Below are 20,936 nucleotides of genomic sequence, written 5' to 3'. Positions count from 1 at the left end.
AAGACAAAAATAATTGAAAAAAAAATACACAAATTGGTGTCACTATGAAACAGTGAGTCACCCTGACCAGGGGTTACTTCGCCTTCCCCAGAAGACATGTGCCAAAGTCTGGAGACAATTTTGGTCGTCACAGCTGCAGAGAGGTTGCTACTTACATCTGGTGGGTAGGGATCAAGGAGGCTGCTAAATCCCAGTACACAGGGCATCCCTCCACAACAAAGAATTATCCAGCCTCAAATGTTAACAATGCTGAGGTTGAGAAACTCTGCCAGTAACTTATACTGTAATACTAGGTTAATAAAATACCAGTCAAAACAAAGGGAACATAGGGTATACACAACACCAAACAGCTGAATATGTGTTTAAAAGTTTTTCACTTACATATGAATATTTTTTATTGATAGTTATTTACTGGATGTAGCCATAATAAAAGATAATGGTTACTGAGCCCCTAACTACGTGCCAGGCCTGGGCTATGCACTTTACTTGAACTATCCCAAGTTCATTATACCCACGTAATGGGAATGCTGTTATTAGCACAGAAAAATGATCATTTATTGCATCGAGCATCCTCTAGAGGTCAGCAGTCACTTGCTCTGTCTCTCAGTCAGTAACTGTCACCGGCGTGACCTTGAACACCATGACAAAAAAAGTCAGTCCTGAGAGCTCTCTGGAGATCAGCTGATATCCTCTGAATGTCCTCCAAGAGAGTTGTACAGTCCTAAGTGTTAGAAGATACATAAAAAAGTGGGCTGGGTTTACGAATTTTGTTTTTTACAGTTAGGCAGAAAAGGGATTTACAAATCTTAAAAACTGAAGAACAATGAAGTACAACCCAGCGCACACAGTGGTGAAACCAAGAAGCGGAGGAGAACTTTGGACAGCCCCACCCCAACCCACACTCTCATCTCCCTAAATAAATATGTTCAAAGGACATTGATAAAGGGACCTGAGGAGGGCTAGGCATGTCTCGTGGTATTGACAAGGATTCATTCAGAGTCTGGGCCAACATTTCTGGTCATTATATAATCTTAACTGGCTGAGGAAGGATAATATAAATTATTTCCTCGGAGGGGAAGCCTAGAAAAATTTAAAATTAATGTGTCTCAATGACTAAACAAATAGAATCAGCATTTTCATGCAAAGGAGACGTGAATGCTTTGTATTTTATGCACTTTTAACATTTAAGAGAATTTGGCAGGCGAGCTTTTTCATTTCAACTTAAAGTAGATAACTGAATAATTGGTTTAGACTTGGGATTTTCAGTTGAAAACTTACTAAGTTTATGTGCCATATCGAATACTTAGGAGACTTTTAATTTTACCATATTTATAATTATAATTTTAATTTATTTCATAAGGTTTATTTACTTGGAGAGTTTTTGTCAGATTACTTCCATGCTTGAAAAAAAGACAAGGAATATTAAATATATAAATGCATTTTAAAAGGTGTTGGGACTGAAAGAGGAAGAAAGTTTTAGGTAAACATACTGATCCTCAAAAGCGTGGAAGGGGTTCTCGTGGGAGAAGAAAAAGTAGGTTTTCCCAGCAGTGACCTAAAGTGCTCCGCCCCTAAGGGTTAAAGCCTTCCTAAATCAGGTGGATTTCGGGGTTCCTGCCTGGCGGTTCCCTGATGACACCACCCACAGAGAAGGCTAACTACCATCCCATCCTCTTTACCCACACGGAACCACAGCTCACCCTCCCAGACATGACAAGTCTATGGGAGAAGCAAGACTAAAATATTAGAGGACACCCATGCCACCACCTATATGAACCAATGCAGGCACTCAGGCAAAAGTATGAATGAACAAATAAGGAAAACCATACATGTGAAAAATAAAGACAAAGAACAATCTAAAAGAGAAGATCCCAAGTTTCCTTGAAAGAACAGAAATAAAGCAAAGGAGCATAAGCAAATTAAAAAAAAAATCCAAAGTAGTATCTTCAGAAAGTCAAGAGATTATTGAATTTACAAAACAAGAATGAGAAGCTTTGAAAAAGGAACAATGAGGCAATGAGAATGTTTCTGAAAATTAAAATATACTTGCCGGCCTAAAAATATTCAACGGCCAAGATAATTAATAAAACGGAAGCATCTGAAGACCAAAGTGGAGGTATGTGAAACCAAAGGGAACAAATGAGGGAAAATATAAGAGGTTAAGAAATATGCATTGCTCCTGGTGTTTCAACATTTATCTTATGTTAGTAGAGAAAAATGTAAGAAACAGATTGACACTTTGGCCCAAAGTTAAATAGAATGATGGAGAAAAAGACTCACACCCAGACATGTCCTGATAAAAATGTGAAATCAAGGGATAAAGAAAAAACACGAAAAGCTCTAGAGAGAAACAGGCAAATTATCTACAAAAGAAAAGAATTAGTTTAATAGTGGGTTTCTCATCGGCAGCCCTGCATGATTGAAGAAAAACAATGAAAGGAAGTTCTGAGGGAACAATACATTTTGAAATCACAACTCCATGCCAAGATACATTATTATGTGTAATATACTAAAAAGATTTTCAATTTTTTTAATTTCTTTAAGAAAGAGAGTGTGTGCGTGAGTGGGGGAGAGGTAGAAAAAGAGAGAGAGACAGAATCTCAAGCAGGCTCTGCGCTGTCAGCAGAGAGCCCAATGCAGGGCTCAAACCCATGAACCACAAGATCATGACCTGAGCCCCAATGAGGACTCAGACACTCAGCCAACTGAGCCACACAGGCGCCCGCAAAAGAAGAGATTTTTAAATGTGCATAATACACACACACACACACACACACACACACACACACACACACTTACTAAGGCTTTTCTAGCAAAAACAAAAAATAACCCAAGAATAAGAACTTCATGGGATATCCACCACACTATTAGCCTAATAGAACTGAGAGGAAGCAGATGGAAACTTTAAAGAAAATACAAGAGAATCCATCAACTGGGACAGAATGAAGAGTCACCCTTGACTTTTAATGGCATTAGAGCCCACTTCCTTCCCCATGGATCCAATATGTAAATGATGTCTCCATAATCATGATGTTGCAAATGCTATTTATTTTCATTTTTAATAATCATAGTATAGAATGAAGCCAAAGGTTTAATTCCAGTTTCAAAACAATATAACTGGCATAAATAAAATAGCTAATAAAAACTGGAAGTTAGGAGAAATGGGGGTAGTATCTTTCAAATTCTTCAGCTTTCCAAGTGTCTAAAGTTAGTAAATTACTAAATAGGGGATAAACTAATATTTAAATTTATACTCGTAACCACTGTATGAATTAAATTTTATAAACCCTCTTAACAGTGGTTTTCCCTGATGAATAAAATTGAGGGGGGACTAGAAGGTAGAAGGAGACATTTACTTTTCATTTTTTAGCCTTTCATTCTATTTGGATATTTCAAATGCTTGCATTGTAGCCAGAATAAAAAAAAATGAGTAAGAAAAAAATATATAGTAAATGGACAGAAAAAGTTGAGAGATAAAAACTTCTAGGGGCACCTGAGTGGCTCAGTCCGACTTGGGCTCAGGTCATGATCTCACAGTTTGTGAGTTTGAGCCCCGCGTTGGGCTCTGTGCTGACAACTTAGAGCCTGGAGCCTGCTTCGGATTCTGTGTCTCCCTCTCTCTCTCTCTGTCCCTCTCTCTCTGGTACTCTGTCTCTCTGTTTCTCTCTCTAAAAAATAAACATTAAAAAATTTTTTTTAACTTCTAGAAAAGAATTTTTAGATAACCTATGTATTTTATATACCTAACTTAAAAATTAAAAATTATTTTTTATTGCAAGTTCTTGGCTTAACAATTATAGTAAACCTAATTATTGCCATCAAAGTAGACTTTAGAGATGTTGTTTAAGAAATACAGAATCCAAACTTAACTGGCAAATTCCAGAATTTTAAAGACAGAGCTTTAAAACACATTCCTGAAAAGGCAACGGAAAATGAGAAAAGCTGAACTACTCAAAGTTGAGAGTAAACTATTTGAGAATAAAGCGAGTATGAAAAACTATATAACCGAGTATCCACGAATAGGCTTGGAATTAGTAGCACTACCATCATTTGGAATAGAACCACATGGTGCATCAAATTCTCGTTTTCTGGACCCAGCGTTACTTTAGCAAGAGTGGCCTTTCTGACTACCCTTCAGAGAAATGCATTCCATGCCCTAACCTGTTATCATTCTTCTGCTCTTTCCGGCTTCATCTTTTTTCAACACCTGCCATATCATATATTTATTTGTTGGTTGATTTTGTGCCTTCCCCACCTGCCAGTTTGATGGTGAGCTCCTGGACAGCCAGGACTTTGTTTATCATGGATTCCTCAGTAAGGATAGCAGGTACTCAATAGTTATTAGTTGGATGAATAAAGTAAGTGTTCTTATAATATTTATTTCTTCATATAACAACTGGTCTCAAAGATATCTTTAGGTTTTAATTTTTTTTGAAACTGGCAAATCTAATGTTGATTGCTAGATTTCTTTCCTATCTTGATTCTAACCATCTAATCCATAAGCCATTTATTATATGCATGTCTAAAACCACACGCCTGCCTCATTCTCACTGAACTCCTTATCAGGATAACCAGTCCGAAACAAGTAGCAATTCATGGCTCAAATAAAATCAACATCTTCTTAAGGATCTATTACACTCAAGGTGTTGGGATGGATGGATGGATGAGGGCAAAAGCCTGTGACCTTGGTCCAGAAATCCTGTCTCCCCTTTCTCAGGGAACACTTACTTTCTAGTCAAGTTCTGGTTTCAGTATGAAGATTCTTGGTAACTTCTGGAGATATTCTGACTCTGTCCTCTCTCTTTCTGGATATTCCTCTATTTTTCCCCTTTTCACAAAAATCCAAGCATAAATCTTACTTCTCCCTTGTACACATATAAAGCATAGATAACAGATTTGGTCCAGAAAGTTACCATCTGTTTTTTTTTTTAATTTGGGGAATGTGTCAGACAACAGTTCTACCTGTACTTCAATACTGAAAATGTTAGTTTTTGCAAAAAAAAAAAAAAGGGTGGGCGTGACAATGAGAAAAAAAAATCCAAACTTATCACTTGGAGGGTGTAACATTTTTTAAAAAGTAAATGCACTTCTGTAATGCTTCTGAACAGAAGTAAGGACCCGAGTCAGTGTATATTCAACTATTCTTCTGTTTAAAAATTACATTTTTGAAAGTGCTTCATTTTCCGGCTGACATCAGCAAATACACATCAGTGAGTTTATGACATCTTATACAAAAGGGACAACTCGTTCCCCCCAACAAGCTGTCAAGTAATGCACTTGACTCATTTTGCCAGGGGCTGAAGGTCTCAAGCATACCTTCTGCCTTCGGTAACTTTGTTGGCTCCCGCACACTTGGCATTCGTACGGCTGTTTTTGGCAGGCAGACGCACAGCCAACTCACTATTCATTATGACCCCAAAAGCCAGATCGCACAAACTACTGCAAGTGACCTTGTGGGATAACGGAAGGGTAGCCCAAGAAATCACTGTCGATGCTTCCCTATAGCGTTGCAATTGTAAATTGTATTTGCCGTTTTATGATGATCTTTCGAGAAATACAAAAGTCTAAAATTTTGCTATATGTTGTTTAGTCCCAAACCAATCACATTTTTTGGTTTTAGACGACTGAACAGTGAGAAACATACATGCTTCTGGCTAAAAAACTAATCAAACTTATTCTTTGTCTTCTGCAGGATAATAAACTTTTGAGTTAATTTTCTTTTGTTACAACTCGGGAATTTTTATCTTTTATATGTTTATCAAGTGACAAGCTTCTTTTAACGTTTATTTATTTCTGAGAGACACAAAGAGAGAGAGCATGAGCAGGGGAGGGGCAGAGAGAGAAGGAGACACAGAATCTGAAGCAGGCTCCAGGCTCTGGGCTGTCAGCACAAAGCCTACGTAGGGCTCAAACTTGTGAGCAATGAGATCATGACCCGAGCCAAAGTCAGACACTTAACTAACTGAGCCACTCAGGTGCCCCCAGAGACAAGCTTCTTACTGACCCTTTCAAAGTATTCCCCATTCATTTCAGTCAGTGGCCTCACATCTTTTTAAGTCCATGACATCAAATCACATGACCCCCTTCCCACCCCTGCTGCTATCTTTTAATTTATGCAACGTATTTATTGATTATACCTACTAAGAGCCATCACTGTGCTGGGAAATAGGTATTATGTTCAGTGGTGAACAAAAGAGATAAAATATGATTTCTGGCTTCAATTTAATAGAGAGGGAAGTATCAAGAATAAATAACTGGTACCTAACTGTAAATTATGATAAACGCCATGATGGAAGAGTGTCTATTTACCAACTTTTGAGATATTCCCCCCAGGTAGTTCAAACACTCTTTCACCTGGCATGGTTTTCCTCTCTACTATATCCTTTGCCATCACCCGGGACATTACATGCAAACTTCTGTCCTTCCCTTTAGGTCCCTGGCTCTCTCCGGATAGAGGGCTTTCACTTCCTCACTAGGAACTCACATGCGTAATTCTTACCTCTTCTGGTCTCTACCCCAAGTTGTTTTTGTTGTTGTTGTTGTTGTTGTTGTTTTAATTAATCTCTACACCCAGTGTGGGTCTTGAACTCATGACCCAAAGATCAAGAGTCACATGCTCTACCAAGCCAGCCAGGTGCTCCCAAATTGTTTTAACTAAGGGACTTCAAATCCTGAAAGTTTTCTGATCATAATCTTATTATTTTCACCTCGTCGGCTACTTTTCTTACAATAAACCTGCAATTAGCCTTTCCCATGACCTTGAGTCCTTTAATACCTCTGTGCTATCTTTGGGCTACTAACCTCCTGCAATCACTTGCTTCTCTCTCTGACCTGCTTCCCAAGGTCCAACATGTCCACAGTACAAATCTCTAGCAACCTGCCAGTCCTCACTCCCTATCTTCAGTGTCTGCCTCCTACTTTTAAAGAAAATGTTAGTCATTTTCTCCAGGGTTACTGCGAATTGCTGGAGATTCTCAATACATATCACTTAACCCAATTTCATCATGACTCTTAACAATGCTTACAATTATTTCATAATAGACCTTTCTCCTTCTTCCTCCTATCTCAGCCTGCCCTTCTCATTTTCCAAGTACCTCACCTCTACTGTCAACTACACAAGATGTCAACTAAAATGTCAATTCTCTCTCTTGATCTATTTTATTTTTAAATCTACAGATCCATTTTGAGAGAGACAGAGCAGGCATAAGTGGGGTAGGGGCAGAGAGAAAGGGAGAGAGAGAGAGTCCCAAACAGGCTCTATGCTCAGTGCGGAGCCGGACGCGGGCTCAACCCCACAACCTTTAGATCGTGACCTGAGCCAAAATCAAGAGTTGGACGCCCAACCAACTGAGCCACCCAGTCAATGTCAATTCAAAATTTATGTCATTTCCACACACACAAAACCTTTACATATTTCATTTTTGTGTTCTGCTTCCCTTTAAACTCTATTTTTTTTAAGTTCTTATTTATTTTGAGAGAGAGAGAGAGAGAACAGGGGAGGGGCAGAGAGAGAGGGGGAGAGAGAATCCCAAGCAGGCACCACACTGTCAGTGCAGAGCCCTACATAGGGCTTGAATTCACAAACCGCGAGATCATGACCTGAGCCAAGATCAAGGGTCAGACGCTCAACTGACTAAGCCACCCAGGCTCCACACAGTCTTCTGTATTTGGTCTTCTCTTCTGCCACTTGCTCCAGAAACTTGTGCTCTGTCTACAAATATGTTCACATCGTCTCTCAACTCCCTCCCTCCAAGTGATTGTGGCCTATTTCCACCTTCTGGACACCGTAGGCTTCGTTTTGCTGGTTTTTGCTTTCATCCCAGTCCCACTTCTTGTAACTCACTGCATTTGTGCCTGACCGTCACCCACCCCTTGAAAGAACTCTTCTAAGATCACAAATGCCCTTTCGCTAAAGTCACTTTTGACCCAATGGATACCCCTTCTCTTTGTCCTGAAATCCTCTGCATCCATAGTTGCTATTGCATTATGCACGATCTTCTTCCTTGTCCTACCTCCCTGATAACCCCTCACTTGTTATTGTATCCTCTGCACACGTGAGAATTCCTTAGGATTCCTCCATCAACCTCTTTTCTTCTTCCCCTGCACCAGGAGTCACAAATGGCAACCCCGAGCATATTTTTGGCTTCCAGGTGCGTTCTGTCTGGCCTACAGAGTCTTGAGGTTGTTTGTTTTCACAGAAGTCAGCACTTGCAAATTAGGAGATTTTACATAAAATCTGGACTTCCACTTTGTCTTGAGAAACCACGATTCATATCAACTACAGAATAAGGATAAAAGAAAGAAGAGCGTCAAACAGATACAAATGACCATTTGATAGCAAAGTAATAATGAAAGACTGGCTTCCTCCGTCACGTAGGAAATACGAAGAGATATTCTCAGGGCAGATTTTGAGGATTCGTGCTGATAACCGCAGATATTACCAAGTTCAGTCTATCAGTCTTCTGTTCTCATCCTTGTCAGACTTCCCCACATCTTCAGAGCCCTGGTTATTCGTCCTATCTTCTATAATTCCCTCGTCTTATTTCAAAAAGGATTTGATTCCGAGTCCTTTAGTCTACTTTCCTCTGAATACTGAACTTACCTAATAAAACCTGAACTCTGAAACAAGTAACAGAATAAAACGAGAGCTAACGTCAATCTTAGCTTTCAAATCCTGATGCGGCCACGTTGCCTGGCCGGTCCACGAAGTAGAGGATATTGCTTTGCTTTACTCCAAAGGCTTTCCTTGCTCTTAATTTTAGAGGTGATAAAGTCTCCATGGGGAAGAATATAGGAAAAGAAAGTGTATAAAGGTGGAAGGGTAGAAAAATCTGCGTAAGAAAAGTCATTTTCACTCACTCTTCTTTCTCCTCCCTTGTACACTTTACAAAAATATCTGTTTGGCCGTAACTAACCCTAAACTTCTACTTCCTGACCTTGACACTTCAATTTCCATCACCTCGTATTCCAAGAACAATGTATACACGTCTCCCTGCTGCGGAAATGAAAAGTGAGAGTGGAAAGTATAAGATGACCTACAAGGAAAACAAAAACAAAAACAAAAAAACGACCCCCCGTTTTAATGAACGAGCCGAGAGAAATGTCTCCTCCATACTTACTTCACTACCTCGAAACGCTGCCTAACATGCCATGATGTTTAAACTCCTAATAGCCCTGGGCTAACATTTGGAAAGGCTTATTTATATTTTGAAAATGGAAGTCCACACACACCACGCGGAGGATGAGATTCTGTCCCGCGGCAGCATAAATCACGGTTTTGTAAGCCGCGTTTCACTTCTTGCTTTGGTGCCTTGTTAACCCACTAAGCCAGGTTGCCAGGCAACCATGCCAGCTTTGCTGAATATAGATATTAACAGGTTTAGGTTACAAGGGGGGGGAAATGGTGCAAATGAGCACAGATTTATCCTTCACCTGGAAATCTGGGGAAACAAGCAATCGTCACAAGCCGGTGTTTGAAACAAATGTATTTAATACCTTCTTGTTACACTCCAGCCTCTGCGATGGAGGCGACAGTTCGTTCCCGCCTCTGAGGTAACACCCCTGCCCACTGTGTTCCGAGAAACGTCCTTGCCCGCTGCCACCATGACTTGCAATTCTGGGTTTAGAACACCGGTCGTGTTTCTAGCAACTGACGGAATTTCAATCTCGTTTTAATAAAGTCACACGCTTATAATGTTCTCTAGGGGAAGGCTCTCTCCCAGGGAGCAATCTACTCTTTACTGTTGGCGCTGGGTAGGACAGATGTAACTGTCCCCATCGGTCAGGGGAGAAGCCCGTCTTCGTGACCATATGGTGTTGGCGCCACAACTGGTCGAGGGCAGAAATGGGATGTGCCCCCAGCAGACAGCCGGCCCCAACAGGCAGTCCCTCTGACATGTCTACAGTATTCTCTTTTTTTTTTTTTTTTTTTACCAGATTATTGAGAAAGTGGCAGAAAGTGAAGATAGTCTTGTGAGCTGTTACACCTTCTAAGACTTCGGTACGGGCTCTCCTGCAAAGAGGCAAGTCTGTCATCAGAGACGTGTGGCCCTGAGATGTGTTTTCTTCTTCTTTCTTTTTTCTCCCTCGCTCCAACATTTCTCACATCCCTGCTTTTCCGCCTGTACTCCCGAACAGACTTTACAACAAAACAAAAATAAAAATAAGCTCTCTCTGATCCCTTTTCTCTGGAGGCAACACGAGGGGCCAACAAGGCTCTCGCTTGAATCCCTTCACTGTGACCTTCCGCTGCGGGACGAATGACCCCAGAACGACCCCACAGAGCTTCCGAGTTTAAAGGACACCCGCTTGGGGCGCCTGGCTGGCTCGGTCGGTTGAGCATCCGACTCCGCTTCAGCTCAGGTCATGATCTCATGGTTCGTGGGTTCAAGCCCCGCGTCGGGCTCTGCGCGGACAGTGTAGAGCCTGCTTGGGATTCTGTCTCTCCCTCGCTCTCTGCCCCTCCCCCGCTGGCGCTCGCGCTCTCACTCTCTCAAAATAAATAAAAATAAACTTAAAAAGAAAAGAAAAGAAAGGACACCTGCTTATAGATACGGACCTGTAGGAGAGCTCTGCGGAGAAAGCAGGCTAGATATGCTTAGCCCAGATTGCACCAGGCTGCAATGCAATCTGCCTGCAAGTCTAGAAAAGTCCACCCCCACCTGTCACTCACATTTAAAAATATGTGCTCTCGCTGCTATTGCTGCTGCCGCCGTTCACGTGGGCAAAGCACTAAGATGGCTCCAGGCCGACCAAGCGACCCAGGCTGCTAAGGCGCAGGTCCTGTGGATCGCTGGGACCGGGCCTCAGAGGCCGGTCAGCACTGACTCTCCGGGGAGCGGTTCCACTTTGATTTCTCTTGTGTCAAGCCGGGACGCCCGCCGACGGTAATTTTGAGACAAGTGTGGCAGTGCTCTTTCTCCCTCCTGCTTCGATAGGTTGGTGACGTTTCCACTCCCAGCCCTGCCGAAGGCTAGGCTAATTTCAGTCAGAATGCCTCCCCTGGGTTATTTTCTGGGGCCCCGGGAAGCGTGAGGTATGTGCATCTTCTCCCACATCGCGGGGAGGTGCCCTGGATTTACCCGGAGAGGCCTGTTCAACCAGGTGGGAGCGACGCGAGGACGCTTCCGTCCGCCTTCCAGCGCTTTCCGTCCTGCTAGCAAAGACAGCCGAGGCAGCCCATTTCGCTCCCCTGGCTTGACTTGGGAAGTTAATAAGATCATAAGCTGAAGACCTAAGAACTGGCAAACTGTAACAAGACGAAAGTCTCAGACTCCCCGGGGAGAGAAATACTCGCCTGCCCTCCCGAGGAGGAGTCTCTCTTTCTGAAAGCAGTGGGGTCTCCCTCCCACGTGATGATAGTTTCCCTCTCACCTCGATATTGTGGCCGACCGCAAATGAAAACAGTGCTCTCTCCTGGCTTATACTGTCTTATCTGCTTGGCTTGGCATGAGTCCTTAGGAGAAATCTGGTCTCTCTTTCTTCCCCAGGGAATTCTAAATACTCTGCGGGGTTTTCTCCCCACCCCCCCCCCCCAGAAGTCATCGGTGATGATAAAAACGAACAGATTTCGACGGCATTTTAAACGTGCTCGTTATCGAAGACGTAGTCAACCACCTGGACTTTTGACATTTATTGTGGTATGTTCTGTGAGGGTTTTTATTTATTTATTTTTATTTGAAAATTCTTTTAATGTTTAGTCGTTCTTGAGAGAGAGAAACCGAGTGCGAGTCGGGGAGGGGCAGAGAGGGAGACGCAGAACAGGAGGCAGGCTCCAGGCTCTGAGCTGTCAGCGCAGAGCCCGATGCGGGGCTCGAACCCACAAGCTGTGAGACCATGACCTGAGCGGAAGTCGGACGCTCAACCGACCGAGCCACCCAGGCGCCCCTGTTCTGTTAGGTTTCATGACATAAATGGAGACTTACTTTACACAAGGGCTACACGTATACGTGGGGAGGGTAATTCTGATGATCTCTGTTCTTTCACGTGACCTCTGCGCATAAGACTTGGTTTTAAACTTGGCTCAGAAGTAGCAGCAATTTCATTTCAGGGGTGTGGGTGTCCGCTTGTTAGCCGCGCAGCAGGAACAGAAGCACGGATGCGGCACAGACGCTCATGTGTTCAGAGCGCTAGAGGTTCTATCTGTGGAAATGGTGGGGAAACGGGGCCAGAACCTTCGACTGAAACTCGATGCAGACATGCCTCCGGGCCAGGCTGGGAATTCTAGATCGGCACCAGAGGTGATTTTAAGTAGCCTGGCTTGTCTCACTGTTCTTGTGACATCTCTTGTCTCCAGGACATACGCTCCTTGGATTCTTAGGATTAATCCTTACAAGCACCATGTGAGGTGGGTGTCACGACCCCCGTTTTGCAGGAAGAGAAAGGGATCCTTGAGAAGATCAGTTAACCCTCCCAGAGTCACAAAGCTGATGTGTCCCTGCCGGATGCCACAGGTGTATGCCCCCTCCCCTCCTCCTTGGGTTTGAGAGCACTCGCAGCAGAGTCTGTTGCGGGGACAGCGGGGACCTTCCCAGTCTTCCCCGCCACTGCTCTCCTCTTTACTCATCCATTCATACTCCATGGGAAACTGAGAGTGACCACGGAATTTGCTGTCCAAACCACAACACTTTTGGAAACAAAAGCCACTAGTCATCATTGTTGTGAGGCAACAGGCATGATTTGGGACTTCTGCACACCCTCGTTTGACCAAATCCCTGAAACGGGGTTAATACTTACTTAGTAACTTAATTTGAAATTGTCCACAGTGGAGTCTCTCCGACCCTCTCCCCCCAAAGGCGGCATCCCTGAATATGTCACCATCTAGTTGCTGAGAGGGGACGCCTCCCCCCCACCCCCCAGTCCACTCAGCAGTCTTCCCAGGTCAGAAGTACCCAACCCATCCTTATTTTCCTTCTGCTCTCCCTTCCGTCTCTGTAGAAGGAGGGCTGCCTTGCCCGCCCTTCTCCCGAGGCGGTGGGGCTGCCCGGCTGAAAGGTCTCCCTGGTCTCTGCTGGTCCAGGCAGCTAACGCCCACCGGGCTGTCAAGTAAGGGCTGTAGGAGCAAAACCTCCAACGGGGCACAGACTCAGACTCCTCTGAGCATACTGTGATTTGATCACCCACTGCAAATGGTGTCATCTCTTGATTTCAGGGCACGACTCTCAACTGGTCCTCCCCTGCCTGGGCTCTACGTGCCTCAGATGTGGTATCTAACATGAACTAGGACACAGATCAACACCTTCTCCCAAGAAATGTCACTCTTCTTATTGGTCTGGATTTGGTGCTTTCAAGTTCATATTTATTTATTTATTTATTTATTTATTTATTTTTGAGAGAGAGAGAGAGAGAGAGAGGTCACATGAGCAGGGAAGGGGCAAAGGGAGAGGGAAAGAAAGAATCTGAAACAGACTGCAGGGTCAGCGTGACGCCCCATGCAGGTCTCAATCTCATGACTGTGAGATCATGACCGGAGCCAACATCAAGAGTCAGACGCTTAACTGACTGAGTCACCCAGGCAACCCTAAACTTTAGATTTTAATGGTATCTTTCATGCACCTGCTTGAGTTCTCTCTGTTTTTAAACCCTCACCAAATAGAAAAAGGAAATAGTTCAGCATATCACTATGTGATTCGGGGATAATTATTTGATTTTCCTTACCCGTATTTCATCGACCTCCAGGCTTTGATCTTTAGACCCAGGAACACCCAGGCAGAGAGCCAGCCCCAAAGGGAAACCTATGTGAAGCTTTTGCATGTAGTGGAGTTGAATCTCTCCCTTACACTCAGACATTAGCTCAGCAAGAACCCTGGAAGAGAAGTTCCACCAGCTGGACGCTCACTGTAGCTCTAAGACCACAGTTCAAACACAAGACAAAGAAGCCAGGGATGAGGGGTGACAGAGGGCCCTGCCTGCAATTCTAGACCCCTCAGTCGTCTTCTCTGGGAAGGGAATCAGTTGCGTTCAAGAAGGCTTAACTTTCTCAACGGACAGAGAGGAATCCGTAAAGGGTTTGGTCTGCTGGAGAATGGATGGAAATCTGGGTTTAAGGGAACTTACTGAACAGTAGAAATATTTGGAATGACTTGGAGAGGAGAAAGTTTGGAATTTAGCACTCAGTACAGGGGCTGCTACAGAGTCTAGGAGATTCAAGGCAAGAGATCCCTGAATCAGTGCTATAGCCATGGGACTGGAAAGAAAGGGACGAAGGGAACAAAGTGGAATTTAACAAATTACTTGTGAGTGCTGGCACGATGATAAGTACTTCATGTACATTATTTTAAAAACATTCCTACCAGTAAAGTTTTATTATACCCATTTTACAGATGAATAAACTAAACCTCAGAGGTTACTAATATCAAGGTCCAACAGCTGGTGCAAGAAACAAGATTTAAAGTCAGAATTTCCCTCTAAAGTAGAATATAATCTGTCAACAATGCTCTGAGCTTGGGTAGATGAGGAAATGTCACCAGGAACAGAAACAAGAAACAGGAAAGCAGAGGATAGGCATTAGTTTGGAGATAGGGAATGATGATTTGTTTCCTTTTAGATGTGTAAGTGCCTTTTAGATGTGTAAGTGAGAACTGCGATTATTTTAAAAGGTGCACATTTTAATATATAAAAAACACAATTACTAACAGCAATTTTCATGTCAGTTACATATTTCTTAATGCTTTGTGGCTGGCTATATAAAGCTATATAAATGAGTATTTACTAAAGCCACCTGGCACAATCTCTCAGGTTTCCAAGTCTAGATATAGACTTTATCTATTTATTTTTATTTATTTACTTTTTAGAGACAGAGAGAGAGAGAGAGAGAGCTGGGGAGAGGGGCAGAGGGGGGGGGGGGAGAGAGAGAGAGAGAGAGAGAGAGAGAGAGAGAGAGAGAGAGAGAGAGAAAATCTTAGGCAGGCTCCTTGCTTAGCACAGAGCCTGACTCAGGGTTTGATCCCACGAGCCTGGGATCATGACCTGAGCCAAAATCAAGAATCCATCACGCAACAAACTGAGCCATGCAGGTACCCTGAGTCTATTCAGAAAAAAGAAAAGAAAAGAAAAGAAAAGAAAAGAAAAGAAAAGAGAAAAAAATTAAAAAATAAATATATAGGAAGGACAAAAAAAAAACTGTCTCCACACATGAAATTCTGGAAGCGGCTATGAGCAAAAGTAAATACTTTATCTGTATCACTAGACACACTCTGATTTCCTGTCAGTTGTGAGCGAAGGTGAAAAATATTAAAATCTGCACAGGTGTTTGAAATAAGTATAATAAACCTAATGTATCCCAACAAGGAAAAAGAGGGGAGAAAACAACAATAGGGAAGTATTTCCGATGACAGCAGCATATGTTCAGAGCATAAAAAAGGAAAATATAAAATTGGATATTTTCAGAAACTGTTACTGACTGAAAGACCAGTAGTCTAGATACTGCAGTGAAACTTATATATCTAATGAAGTGAAGCCAAGAAGAGATAAATCTCTGACAAAGTCATAATAACACCATTCAACTTTAAGTTCATCAAGACAGACATTAAGTATGTATCAGAGAGGTTAAAAAAAAAAAAAAATCTCAGAAACTGGTGCAGCCACTCTGGAAAAGAGTATGGAGTTTCCTCAAAAAATTAAAAATAGAACTACCCTACGACCCAGCAGTTGCACTACTCGGCATTTATCCAAGGGATACAGGTGTGCTGTTTCGAAGGGACACATGCACCCCCATGTTTATAGCAGCACTATCGACAGTGGCCAAAATATGGAAAGAGCCCAAATGTCCATCGATGGATGAATGGGTAAAGAAGATGTGGTATATATATAAAATGGAGTATTACCTGGCAATCAAAAAGAATGAAATCTTACCATTTGCAACTACATGGATGGAACTGGAGGGTATTATGCTAAGTGAAATTAGAGAAAGACAAATGTCATATGACTTCACTTGTATGAGGACGTTAAGAAAGAAAACAGATGAACATAAGGGAAGAGAAGCAAAAATAACATCAAAACAAGGAGGGGGACAAAACATAAGAGACTCTTAAATATGGAGAACAAACAGAGGGTTGTTGGAGGGGTTTGGGGAGGTGGGAGGGGCTAAGTGGGTAAAGGGCATTAAGGAAGCTACTCCTGGAGTCATTGTTGCACTATAGGCTAACTTGGATGTAAATTTACAAATTAATTAATTAAAAAAAACCTCAGAAGATTAGTGGATCCTTGACAACCTGAATAAGACGTTTATATGGAAATAAGATGAAATATAGAGTCAACTGACCAAGGAGGGGAGATAGAGTTTCTTGCTGGAGGACGGACAGCTTTTCCATGTCAGAAACCTATTAGGGTGCCATCCTATTTGTAGTATATTTCATTTTCATGTTCGTCTTTTAGCTAACTTCTAGTAACATGTATTTTATAAGATAATAACGGTGCATTCTTAATGCATTTGCTAGGAGCATCTCTATCAAGAAATAGACAGCAGACCTCAAAGTTCTGAGTTCTTACTTAATCTCTAGCACTCTGTTAGGAGAATATAATTCATTTATGCCCTTTATAGCCTGCCTTCATTTTTTGACATAAATTTTATTTTTGCTTTTTATGGTACAAAGTAAAAAAAACAGAAAAGCAGCTAATGAAATATACTACCTACTATATAGAAATAATAATTTTAAAGGGGATCACAGGTTTGGGATGTCAGAAACTTGAATGTGATTGATTTCAGCTCTTGAGAATTAAAAGAACGACAAGGGAGTTTGCTCAGTGACTGGATCCTAAGTCGGGTCTTTTATTTCTGTATTTTCAGGGCAGAGCAACTTTTCAACAAAGTAGGTCAGTCTGGCATAAAGTCACATCTACAGCCTTAAGGGGTCCATACAGCTTTAATGAACAAATGCCCACATGACCATGTCTCAAAACCCAGACTTCTGAAAGAATTTTTTATAGTCAAAGAATATGTGGAGATTCCACAATAAAGTTTCATATTGTGTACTTAACTGTATCCTAACAAAAAGGAAAAATTGTTACTGGGAGGGGCGCTTGGGTGGCTCAGTCGGTTAAGCGTCCAACTCTTGATTTCAGCTCAGGTCATGAACTCACAGTTCATGAATTTGAGCCCTGCATCCGGCTCTGCACTGACAGAGCAGAGCCTGCTTGGGGATTCTCTCTCCCTCTCTTTCTCCCCCTCCCCTGCTCATGCGCTCTCTCTCTCTCTCTCTCAAAATAAACAAACTTTAAAAATTTTATTAAAAAACTGTCATTGGGAAAGCTGTTCCATAGATCTGAATCCTTGTTCCTAAATATTCTTTCTTTTTTTTTAAGTTTTTTAAATGTTCATTCATTTTTGAGACACACAGAGAGAGCGTGAGTGGTGGAGGGGCAGAGAGAGAGGGAGACACAGAATCTGAAGCAGGGTCCAGGCTCTGAGCTGTCAGCACATAGCCTGATGCGGAACTCAAACCCACGAACTGGGAGATCATGACCTGAGCTGAAATCAGATGAAATCAGATGCTTAACCCGCTGAGCCACCCAGGCACCCTTAATTATTCTTTCTTGATATTATCTTTTTTTTATGTTTATTTATTTTTGACAGAGAGAGACAGACAGAGCTTGAGCGGGGGAGAGGCAGAGAGAGAGGGAGACACAGAATCCGAAGCAGGCTCCAGGCTCTGAGCTGTTAGCACAGAGCCCGACGCGGGGCTCGAACTCACAGACCTGAGCCGAAATCGGACGTTCAACTGACTGAGCCACCCAGGCACCTCTCCTGATACTATCTTTAACATTACTTTAAAATTTGTTCTAATTTCTGTTACTCTGAAAACATCATTATGCTTATTTGTAAAACTCTAAACAACATTAAAAAATAAACAAACTTCTGAACTCTAAAGGGCCATAACACTTTTTGGGTGAACTACAGTGTGTTATGCTAAGCGAAATAAGTGAGTCAGAGAAAGACAAATATCATATGATTTCACTCATATGTGGAAATTTAAGATATAAAACAGATGAACATAAGGGAAGGGAAGCAAAAATAAGATAAAAACAGAGAGGGAGACAAACCATAAGAGACTCATATCCAGAGAACAAACTGAGGGCTGCTGGCTGGGTGTTGGGTGGGGGGGATGGACTAAATGGGTGATGGGCAAGACGGAGGGCACTTGTTGGGGTGAGCCCTGGGTGTTGTACGTAAGTGATGAATCACTAAATTCTATTCCTGTAATCATTATTATACTGTATGTTAACTAACGGATTTAAATTAAAAAAATAAATTAAAAAAAAAGGAAATAAAGAACCAGAGGGAAAAAAAAAGGACCATAACACGTTCTATCAAGCATGAATGTGCCATGATGATCCGTTCCCTCCCCTTTCTTTGTGCTGTCTGTAACCTTTATTTGGCAAGTGTGGTGAGTGCTGTCCTAAGAAGCCTCTGCATACCTCCAGTCTCTGAGATTTGAATAGAGGCATTGAGATCTGCCCTGGAATCCCCAGTGAAACAGTTACCAAAGATACAAAAAGTGCATACAGGAGGCACAAAGCAATTTTAAGAATGTCCCTGCAGCCCAGCCATGCTAGCATACTCCAGGTACGTTCCTGCCTCAGGACCTTGGTACCTGAACGTTCCTTTGCTGGGAATACTTGGTTCCTACATTTCCACATGGCTGGTTCTGTTACCTTCTTGAAGTATTTGCTCAAAGAGTTTGACCAAGGAATTGGCAACCCCCCCCCCCCTCAATTCCTGGCACTTTCTAAGCCAGTCCCTGCTCTAGTTTATTCACCACATCGCACAGTGCATATGTGTTTGCTTTTTGTCTGTCTCCTTTCACTAAAATGTGAGCTCAGGGCAGACGGGGATTTTTGAGTATCTTATTCACTGCTGTTTCCTCAGTGCTGAGAATATCACAGAAGAGGCGTCCAGTAAATTTTTGCGGAATGATCGTCGAACCCGCACAGCAAAAGGACCTGCCAACCCTCACATCTCAAGAGAAGCAGGTAGTTGCCGTTCTTACTCATTTTAGAGCCAGGGAAACTCTCGGGAACGATAGGAGCAGGTGCCCAGGAAACACACTGCCTTAGAGGGCGCCCCACAAAAAGAAAGTGGCGTTTCCCTCCGGATTGTGATATCTGGCAATACATGTTCGTGTTTACCAGACAGGGCAAGGCATATCTAAGGAATACTCAAGGCGAACCAGGGGGAGAGAGATAGAAGACCCACTCTCTCCAAAGAGAGGTTCCCTGTGTGGTTTCAGATGAGATGAATCATTTTATTCTTCTCTTGACTTCAAGTCTAAATAAATGCTCGAATGGAAAGTGGCCAATGGCAAAGGCAGGACTACCAGATACATTTCCCTCCACATAGCCAAAAAACTCAGAGAAATGTCATCCAATGCCTAAAACAAGCACACTGATTAAATCCGAAGCGAAGGTCAACATCCAAAGGTGTCTGTGCCCTATATTTAAAATAAGTCATTTCATAACACCAATGAACAGTCAGTGTTGGTTCACTGCACAATCAACGCACACGAACCAAATTACTATATTCTCTGTATGTAACAGTAATTCAACTCCTAAACTTTGCTTCTGACAAGCCCAGGTACAGAGACATTTATACAGTGACATTTATACAGTGGAATAGCCAGTGAAAACTATAACCTAAGAAAATACAAGTATCCCGACTCTATTAAAATATCAGTTTTTACATTTTTAGCCAACAACTTGAACTTTTAACAAAATACTGGCCTAACTGAGTCTGAAGGAAACCAGACGCGATGGTGATCGAAGCTTATAAAATGGTTCGAGTTTTGCCCTCACAGCAGAAACACCCCATTAGGCAGACACTGCTTTGGGGGAATTAATCTTTTAGAAGGGATTAATCGGATGAGGGAGGGGATATACTTTTGCAACTACTCCTTTCTTCGGTGTTTATGTACTGGGAGAAAGTGGCAGAGACCCAACTGGAAATCAGAATTAGCTGCTGGAGCCATCCTTACAGAGCGGGAAAGAAACTCAGTGAATAAGGCCACGAGTCTGTGAATCATACCCCTTGGTTATACTGGGATGAGACGAAAAACCAACAGCGGCAAGAGTATTGAGACAAAGAATACCAATATTAATTTCTGACAATGAACAACTCGCAAAAAATGTTGCCAGTTGTTTGAAATAATTGGGGGAATTGTGTTTCAAACTAAGATACATCTCTTTTCCTTAAGTAGTATACAGAACGACCGTCAAGAAAAGCAATCAGTCAGGGTGCCTGGGTGGCTCAGTCGGTGAAGTGTCCGACTTCGGCTCAGGTCGTGATCTCACGGTCCGTGAGTTTGAGCCCTGCGTCGGGCTCTGTGCTGGACACTCTGAGCCTGGAGCCTGCTTCGGATTCTGTGTCTCCCTCTCTCTCTGACCCTCCCCTGCTATGCTCTGTCTCTCTCTGTCTCAAAAATAAATAAACGTTAAAAAAAATTACTAAAAAAAAAAAGAAAAGAAATCAGTCACCATTTTCAAGTATGTACTGTGCTCTTTCATGGAAAGAAAGAAAAGCCTAATCAGCTAAATTTCAAATTAAGGCAGTAAAAATAGAATCATTTATTTTCCCCGAGTTACTTTAAGCAAAGACCACAATCATAAATCTAATAAAGTCTGCAATGAATATGGTTGGGTTGCACGTGCCGGTGCCGGCTGAAAACAGTGGTGTTCGAGACCCAACTTTATACGGAGAGTCCAAGGGAATCCATTTGCCTGTTAATTTTAATGTATCAAGCTTGCTAAACATGATAGCAGAGAATGAAAGCCACTTGTTTAAGAGTTTACAGATTGTTCTCATTATTTTAAGCTCAATATAATATATTTTGTACTTTTGTAGGAAACTAACTTGAAACAACATTCAAGAGTCAAACTGGATTAGGATTAACATGTCATGTTATTCCTGGAATGTTAAATTTTCCTCGTACGTGTCCATTATTGAT

The 20,936-nt window shown here is 42.2% G+C and overlaps 1 protein-coding gene across 6 annotated transcripts in view; it reads right to left on the bottom strand.

Moving 5' to 3' along the window:
- CACNB2 (calcium voltage-gated channel auxiliary subunit beta 2) overlaps positions 1–20,936 on the bottom strand; it is a 387,862-nt gene that overhangs the window by 211,828 nt on the left and 155,098 nt on the right. The window lies entirely within an intron of this gene.

The sequence above is a fragment of the Felis catus genome, chromosome B4, assembly GCF_018350175.1.
Source record: "Felis catus isolate Fca126 chromosome B4, F.catus_Fca126_mat1.0, whole genome shotgun sequence".
NCBI classification, from domain to species: Eukaryota; Metazoa; Chordata; class Mammalia; order Carnivora; family Felidae; genus Felis; species Felis catus.
This window is presented reverse-complemented; position numbering and strand designations above follow the sequence as displayed.